At 34.0% G+C, this 9,933-nt stretch overlaps 1 pseudogene; it reads right to left on the bottom strand.

Annotated features, from left to right (window-relative positions):
* Window positions 1-657: 657 nt before the first annotated feature.
* On the bottom strand, window positions 658-3,225 carry LOC122040369 (annotated as a pseudogene).
* Between the last annotated feature and the right edge of the window lie 6,708 nt (window positions 3,226-9,933).

The following is a 9,933-nucleotide window of genomic DNA, read 5'->3' as shown; positions in this document are numbered from 1 at the left end:
AAATAGAAAATTGATATGAGCTAATGAGAACAGGGGTTTGAGGAGTAGGTAAGAAGAACTAAGAGCATCCATGCACAGTCGTTAGAATCCAATGTGAGCTCCTTCGTTACCATGTCTACGTCACATCAAAAGTTAAAAATCTCATACCTCTTTCCACTATCAAAAAAACCTCTCAACAACTTCTTCATGGATCCCACACTTTTCATTATATATATTTCATTATCTCTTCTTCATATTTACATTTTATATAATTAAATTTTAATAAAATTTAAATTCATAAATTACTAACATAAAATAACTTTCATAATTAAAAAAATTACATAAATATCACAATACATATATCGCAATTAATAAATTATTTTTTCACTGATTACAATTATAGCGTGCCCAGATATACTCAACTAAGTCGGCTCGAAGTTGATGATGTAGTTGATTATCACGTAGCTCGTAATTTCTGCGGATGTATGTTTGGAATTCTTGAGTGGAGCCTTGAAATATTTGTGCTTGAGAATCTCCTTCATCGTCCGACCAATTGACTACTGTATCTCCCTCATTCTCAATAATCATGTTGTGCAAAATAATACAGGTATACATGATGTCCTTCAAATTATCCTTGTACCAAAATAGTCCTAGACCTTTTATCATTGCCCATTGTGATTAAAGCACCCCAAATGCCCTCTCGACATCCTTTCTCGCGGCCTCCTGTCGTTCCTTAAATATTTTTCTTTTGGGATCCTGGGGACAGGGAAAGCTCTTGACGAAAGTAGCCCATTCTGGATAGATCCCATCGGTCAGATAGTATCCTTTTGTATATTGTGTATTATTAATCGTAAAATTAACCTCGGGTGCATTCCCTTGTAAGACGTTGTTGAATAACGGTGATTCGTTAAGCACATTGATATCATTGCGTGACCCTGCAATCCCAAAAAAGGCATACCATATCCACAAGTCCGAAGATGCAACGACTTCGAGCACAATTGTTGGGACGCCATGATCTCCTCGAGTAAACTGGCATTTCCAAGCGACGGGGCAATTTTTCTATTGACAATGCATACAATCAAGACTGCCCAACATGCCAGGGAAATCATGTCTCTGCTCATGCATTTCAAGCAAGTGTTGGATATCAGCAGCATTAGGTCTTCTTAAATATTGGGCCCTGAACACTTTAATTACACATCGGAAAAAGTTGAATAAACATTGATGACAGTTGTTTAAGCAATTCGTAGATACTCATCATAATGATCAGCAGGGACTCCATACGTCAATTGACGAATAGCCGCTGTGCATTTCTGAAGTGGTGAAAAACCTTTTTTCCCCGCTGCACCGACCTTCCATTGAAAATATTCGGAATGATTTTTCACGGCATCAACTATACGAAGGAATCACTCTTTTTTCATTCGAAATCGACGTCGAAATATGTCATTAGGATATACCGGATCATCAGAAAAGTAATCATTGAAAAGATGAGCATGTCCAACTTCACGATCCCTATTCAAATACCTTCTCCTCTGTGTTTTACCGGAAGAACTTTGAGCTCTTTGACGTACTGTTTGTCGCTGCTCATATAGTTGGAGCATTCTTCGTTCATCTATATCCTCCGCATCTTCCGCCAATTCGTTTCTCCAGAATTTCTGGAGCATAGATCGATTTAGATTTTGAGTCATTTGAAATAAATCAAGATATTTTTGTGGTTGAAAAATATAGAGAGTCGAGGAAAGAAATCGAAAGCAAAGATAATAAGGAGATGAATGAAAAATATGAAATCGATCATCTATTTATACAAAAAAATAAAATAAAAAAATAAAGTTAACCGTTTAACAACGTCTATTACTGTGACCATTGTTTTTTTTAAATTATTAAAAAAAATTAATATAAAAAAAAAAGAACGACGAAGCGGCTCCGTAACTACGGACCGCTTTGTCGTGTGAGGTGAAAAACCTCCCTCCCACTATGGGAGGGAGGTTTCTCCCTCATGACACGTCCGCAGTAGGAGCTCCGAAGGAGCTCCCACCGTGGATGCCCTAATCGTTATCCTCTAGATTTTTTTGAAAAAAAATTATTATTTAATAAGTGAGGATTAATTTTTCAACAATTAAATATATATTTATATAGACTTCAGACCCTAAGATCCAAATAAAAGAAAAAAATTCTAATATAAATTTTAGGCTACAATTCCTATTTTATAAAGAAAGAAAAGAAATTAAAAAAAACAGAAAAAATTATTAACAAACTCACCGTCTTAAGAATCCTAAACCGACTAATATATATATATATAACCAAAAATACCTAAAATACCTTAAATATTAAAAATCTGAAAATTGTCAAAAATAATAACAATAACCTACAAATCCTGTTGCATTAGTCGTCTTGGGTTGAAAGAACTCATCCTCAGATTTAGAGTAGTTTTAAATGGTAATCCAAAGGAAGATCAACTCGGTAAAAGTGAGGGGACGACTATTGATAACATGTTTATTCTCATTGTTCTCCAATACAATGTGACGAAGACTTGCATTAGGCACATCCTTGATTATATGCCACTTTACAGCAAAGCTTCTCGACTATTTATCACGCTGCCAAAAGTTCATATCCTTTTCAAAATCAACAAGACCAACCATTTCAGCAGACAACGGAACTGCCCAATTGCATTGACAGAAAAGAAAAGAAAGACATGGCACTTGCTTGGTTTTCCTACAGATCTATTCTGTGCATCTGCATATCAAGCTTTTTTTGTTTCCATTGTGAGTGCTAGATCATATAGGAAAGTCATCCTTATTGTAATTATCATGACTGATATTTATACATCTTCCTTGAGCAACATTATCACTTTTTCCGATTGAATATGCTCAGGCAGAGAAACAACATTATTAATTCCCTCAAATTTTGCTTCTCTATCAGCAGAATCTGAACCCTTATGAAGCTTCACAGCTTCACATGTTGATGAAGTAATGTTTTCCTTTAGAGGTACATCAGATTGAAGGTCGCCCCCATTGCCTGTCTGCTTGACATCATGAACATTGAACACCTGTCTGTCTGCTTCATCCCTAGATCCACCAAACTAGGTCTAACTGATACATTGTCATCCTGCTCATTTGATCTTTCAGTTTTGACCTGGAAATTTGTGCTTGCAGAATATGATATCTCTTTAAAAGTGGTTCCAACTAAAGGCTGGGAGACATCCTCGTCAATTTTGGAACAGGATTGAGTACTACAAATTGCAGAGTTCATCTCTGCAATGCAAACATCGTCTGTATCTTGTGGACCACCATGGTTCTAAGGAAGATAGTAAGGTCTGAGGGAATCCCGTGGCCACAACAGGCCTAACGCCCAAATCACAGTCATGTTCCTTTGATATTCACTGGCACTTGACTCTCTTCTAAAACTCCAGATTATTGATTGATATCTTTACTTTCATCATCCGATAACCTTTTGACTTTAACTGAACCGGCCAAAGAAGAGCTAGATTCTTCTCATTCCTTTGAAATAGCAAATTCAGATTCAATGGCATCAACATCATGTACTGCTACAGTTATACAACTACCATTGTCAACTTCATCATCGTCATACATCGGTTCATTAATCTCTTAGGTCTTGCTCAGATGGTCTACAATCCGTTGTTTCATATAATTTGATAAAAGGTTCAGAATTATATTGTTGGACAGAACATGAATCCAGAACGAATAAAGGATCATCATCAAGCACTTAATTGACTCCATAATCGTCAGATACCGGCTCGTTAATTACCTCGGTCTCATCTCTAATTTGAGATCGAGATTCAACTTCCATTTGTTCTAGTTCAAATTCTTCCTCTAAATCATTTTCGAATTTGTCCAGGTCATGTTGGGAACTATCGTAATTCATGGTGAAACCTAATCGTTCCTGGGACGAAGTTTGAATGTAACCAAAGGGAAGAAAATGACATTTCATCTTCTTCTTCATTTTTCTTCCAATCTATGATTTGGCTTTACCTTACCGGTCTTGTGAGTCTTGCAAGTGCTTCCACCATGTCAATACTATACCTCTGCATTTGAAGCTCACCAATTCTATCTTCACCTGATCATGAACTTTATCATAATAAAAAATCTTCTCCACTTTGTTTTATTCAATCAAGTCCTCTGCTGATAACGTTCTAGAAAATACAAGTAAATTAACTTGAAATCAAAGGTCCGCATGTCAATCCTCTCGACCACGTATCTCACAATCTTCAAGATTTCGCATCACTTGACGATGGTTTAAATTTACAAATTGCCTCTGTAAATCCTTAATCTCGTCTTAGGTTTTACGACCATGGTGCAAGATTTCCTCAACCGGAACTTGCCTTGCACGACCACGATCATGACCATAATAACCTCCCATTGGATATAATGCTAGGCTTCCTCAATCGAAACGTGCCAACTCTAATACCAACTTATGCTGGACAGGATAGTGTTTATCCTGCAGGCTGACGAGAAGGGGGTTTTGAGAAGAAGACAAGAACAGATAACCATTATCTTTTAGATTTTCTTAAAAAAAAATAAAATATTATTTAATAATTGAAAATTAATTTCTCAAACATCTAAAAACGTATTTATATAAACTTCAAACCTTAAGACTCAAATAAAGGAAAGAAATCTTAATATATAAACTATAATTCCTATCTTTGAAAGAAAGAAAATATATTTTTTTTAAAAAAAAGAAAAAACTATTAACATACTCACAATCCTAAAAATTCTAAACGAACTCAAAATACAAAAAATATAAAAATGACCAAAAATACCTTAGATGCTAAAAAGGTAAATTTTACCAAAAAAATAATAATAAAAATTTATGGATCCTCCTATATCAAAAATCCTCACATCGAGTTATATTCGAGGTATACCCATCCGAGATTTTGATTTATTTCTACCAATTATATAAAGTTTGGTTACATTTTTTGTTAAATATATAACAAGCCTTTGAAAATTTATTGGTTATTTCATTTTAATGCAACTCAGGTTTGCTAACTAACTCTTTCAATTCTGCAGGTGATTTGGTTGTGCCTCTGATTTTTCCAGAAACATTCATCACAGTATTAAATATATTATCGAAGAAATTTTTCTCAACATAATCAACAGATACTTCTAATATGATAACTCCCAAATATTTTTCTTTTCTTCGAACCACACTTGCACACCTTAATAATGTATTTATTTAATTCATCAGAATCAGTATGAGTTACTTCTACAAATCCATAATTGTCTATTTCCTTAGTTATTTATTCACCTGACTTAATTGATGGCGGAAATTTTTTGACCATTTTATTCTTTATTAAATCTTTCTTATTTCATCTAAAAGGATGCTCAACTGGTAACAATTTATGATGATTATTAAACTAAGATACCTTCCCACTACAATGTAATGAAATTACATCAGAATCTGTCATGCAATGTGAACATGCTAATTTACTAGCAGTGCTCTATCCGAATATCATTGAGTATGTTGGAAATTACTAATCGTTCATAATAAAGCAGCATATAGGGTAAAATTAGTTTTACTTGTAATATCATAAGTCCCCGACCCTATATTCGATAATTCATTCAACTCTACAATTAGAGGTTACAAAAAAAATATCTATCTTCTCTTTCAAATTATTTGGACCTAGAAGAAGCACAGTAAGGAAAATGAATTTATCTTTCATGCACATTCATGGCGCAAGTTATATAGTGTTAATATGATTGGACAAGATGGATATTGTTGTCTAGATTGACCAAATGGATAAAATCCATCTGCTGAAAGTCTCGATCTTACATTAGGTGTTCCATTACAAAGGAGAAAAATATTGTATCAATATGTTTCCATGTAAGTGAATCAAAGGGATGACACATTATATCACCTTCATGTACATGCTCATAATGCCATCTCATGTGAGCACGGATCAAATATGGGTAAAGACCGAGGAATTCTCTCCCATGTGATGGCCAGCTTCAGCATCCTAATTTACTCCATCCCAATGATGTGGGTAGTCGAAGGGGGGGGGGGGGTGCTAGGTGTCGGATTTAACCTTTTTAAACATAATGATGTCATCTCATGTGGCTTGCTGTTGTAGCATATGAATATAAGTGTTGTAGTATAGTAGTTAGCAGGAAGTAATATACAATTTTCCATGGTAACTTTTTATTTTTCTTCCCTGATATGTGACTTTACTACTTATAACGAGGGTGATTACATATTCTGCATTCAATCACCAAAAGATCATGTAGTTATTTATACAACAATCAATTTTTTCAACAAGTAAACCTAAACCCCAAACTAATTTTTTGATATTGTAGAAGCTATCAATCATTGTATTATTAATAGGGAGCAACTCTAACATCAATTGATAAATGTTATCGTAAGATCATTCTGATAAATGATTTTGCCTTAATGTTTAATAGTTTTATAGTAGTTGATAGTTGTGAATGGCCAGAAGGAATGTCTTCCCATACTTCTCTTTGACACTTTAGGTATTGGTATTTCATATATATTTGAATGATCAACCACATTTATCGCATCGTAAAGCATTGATTGCATTGGATTATCATTAGTTGATGATTCCTCTTATGAAAATGATGGGCCAGATGCAGAAGCAACAAAAGGCTCAAACACATAAGACTCTCCATGACAATACCAGTTCTAGTAATTTGAAACAAATTCATTTCTACCTAGATGTACTTTCACGATATCCTAATGGTAGAAAGTTTTATTTTTACATTTGCAATTATTACACAAACAACATAACTCATCGTCATTTATACACTTGGGATAACTCTTCACAAACTCTTCAAATCTATGAAAATATTTTCGTGTGATAAATTCATTTTTTAACCTATTGCACATTCAAGCTTAATATTTTAATCTAATGAGAAATAAATTTGCAACATTATTAAACATGTAAAACTAAGAATGCATATAGTTAGGGATGACAATTTTCCCCATGGGTTGGGGCCCTGTGAGAAAAACCCAAAATAGGGGCGAGTTCCAGAGACATTTGGGATATAGGTTCAGGTTCGGAGAAATTTTCAGATATGGGTTCGGGGCAGGTATGAGGATGATATCCTTATTCCGAACCCTCCCCGATATAGGAAAAGTTTATGATTTCTAATCAGGGAACCCCCATCCCCGACTCTGCGAGGTCAATGGGCATTTGAAGTTGGGATGAGGATAGAGATAGGGATTTAATACCCGTGGGGACGGGGATGAAGATTCTCCGATTAGATGGGGACGAGAATTAGGCCAGATTTAGAGGTGGGGATATATTTTGGAGGAAGGGATGGGGAGGGCAAGTTGGCCCCCATCTCACCCCATTGTCATCCCTACATATAGTTTAAACTTAAGAAAGATTAAATCATTAAAATCTAATAACTAAATAATAATTTAAACTTAAACTAAATTGAACCTTAGAAGAAGAATAATAGCACTTAGAGAAGATAACAAATATGGTGGAGATAAGAGCTCAGTTGGTACAGATTCTTGAATATAACAAAGAGGTATCACAAATTAGCTATAATCAATCGCATTACATAAAAACTCAAAGATGATTGCATATGATTTAAAAATCGATTGTTCATGAAAATATCTAAAATAATATTACATTATAAAGAATAATAATCGCATGCTGATAAAAAGATGATGATGCAGGATGTAAATAAAGTTGTTTATCAAAAATTGATCTCGATATCTTTGTGAAATTCATATCCCTCCAAACTCCATCATTTGTTTTCATGCTGGGCTCAAAATCCTTGTAAAGAATAATATGACAGACGCCAAAACTAAAGAACTAAATAGCCACTCGAAAACCACCCCACGCCTTCAAAGGAATGGCATAGCGTAGCGGAAGCAATAAATGGACATACTTCCCAAACAGTACCTCTTTGTTATCAGCCAGCGTATAGTGACGAAAGTACCTCTTTGTTATATCATTCTCATTCTCATTCTCATTCATAATTACTTCGTGGAACAGAAACATAGGCCATTAATTTGGTCATTAATGTAGACATGCCGGGCAAGTCGAAGCGTTCTGCCTTTGCCTTTCTACGCTTCGACAACTAGAACAGAGCAACAGAGCAAACAGAAGTGTCTGTTCTTCATGTAATCAGTGACAAAAGCAAAGCGCTAGCTAGGACAAAAGAAGGAACGTTGGATTATTTCAGGTCAGTTGAAAGTTTCGCACTTGGCTAGATATTAAGAGCAAAGAAACTCGTGCCTTGACATTTTAGGTTTAGTTGAATTAGATATTAAGAAGATTGTTTCTGGAAAGGCTATTGCACAATTTATTTGAATATGTAATTGGATACTGGAAATCTTAACTATGGTTGTTGACAATTTGAGGTTTTGAACTGATGAGAAGGTGAAAAACATAATCTGTAAAGCTTCTTGTTGCTCATCTACTTTCCTTTGTCCCTCGTTTATTTGGTAAGTTTTGCTCACTTAGCTATTTGAGGGTTTTAGTGACTTTGGATTAGTTATTGTTGTTCTCTTGGTAGGATTTATATGCCAAATTTAATATGAGTAGCATTAGATAAATTTAATTTCGAGTTCTGCTATTAGCAGCCATTTTGCAACATGGGTGATCCTATCTGAAAACTACAGAGATGGTATGTTGGACACGGTGACTTGATGGTTGATTGAGAAAAAACTTTCTACTCTACAGAGAAGCTTCCTTTTGATTCTGCATACAAGAAGACGAGCCAACAAAATATCAGCGCCGAGAAATCAGGAGAGAGTCCCTGGCGAAGACCCTTCGACGCTCAAGAATAATAAGGAACATGCGCGCGAGAGCAGAGTTCAGATGTTCAGAGAACATATCCCACCAACTAAAAGGATCTCTCTTTATATACCAGCTCTCATAACCTTCGTAATTTTGAGGCGGCAAAGTGTGTCAGAGGTTGTTAGGTAAAGGAGAGTGTACAACCTACACAATATGCAATAATATACTGTCCGAGGAATCTTTCTTTTACCCACATGTATATCTCTTTTGTTATTTATAGTTTATGTCGTTGCCGAGGTTATTGAAAGAATATGCTGTCATAAGTGGTCTGCTGATGGGAGACATGATGATCCCTAAAGAAGGTTCCAGAAGAATATTCTTTGACACAGTTATTATTCTAACAGGTTGTTAGGATTCTCTGCTTATGTTGTCAACTGATTATATTTCAGTCGACCTATAAGGTCGGTCGTCTTTATGCATGTCTTCGCATAGAGCTTGCTACCAAGCCTCTTCTTCTCCCTCCCTTAGAACTTGGAATGATGGTAGTGGAGGCTAGGGTCAGCGGTGGTGAAGGAGGATTTTAGGGTTTTGGAAAGTAGCCAAAAATCCAAGGTGAAGAATGCATTATATAGGTTTTGCCATGTTTAATCCATCTTTGAACATTTCTACCATAATTACTAAGTCATATAAAAATTTTATTATCCATATTAAGTCATATAACTTTTTATATAAAAATTTATACACATGGGTTATATACATTTTTATATACTTACTAAGTCACATAATTTTTTTTTTATAAAGATACACCAAGTTATATAAATTTTATAAAAAAATTTATACACATGTGTTATATAAATTTTTATATACTTACTAAGTCAATTAAATTTTTATATACATAATAAAAATTTATATCCATAGGTTATATAAATTTTTTATATATATATTAGGTCATATAAATTTTTATATAAAAATTTATACACATAAATTATATAAATTGTTATATATTTACTAAAGTCATATAAATTTTTATATACATATTTGAATATTAAATAAATTTTATAAATATTTAATCCAACCATTTCTTAATTGATTAATCCAAATTCCATAAATATAAGCTAACTTATTTAATTAAATCTAACTAAATCTATCTATTTAAATTAATCATTTCTTAATTAAATCTAAATTAATCAAATAAATTCCCTTAATTAAAGTAATTTGGTTTTGAACATTAC

The sequence above is a fragment of the Zingiber officinale genome, chromosome 1B (genome assembly GCF_018446385.1).
Source record: "Zingiber officinale cultivar Zhangliang chromosome 1B, Zo_v1.1, whole genome shotgun sequence".
In the NCBI taxonomy this organism is placed as follows: domain Eukaryota; kingdom Viridiplantae; phylum Streptophyta; class Magnoliopsida; order Zingiberales; family Zingiberaceae; genus Zingiber; species Zingiber officinale.
The sequence above is the reverse complement of the archived record's forward strand: the minus strand, read 5'-3'. Positions and strand labels throughout refer to the sequence as shown.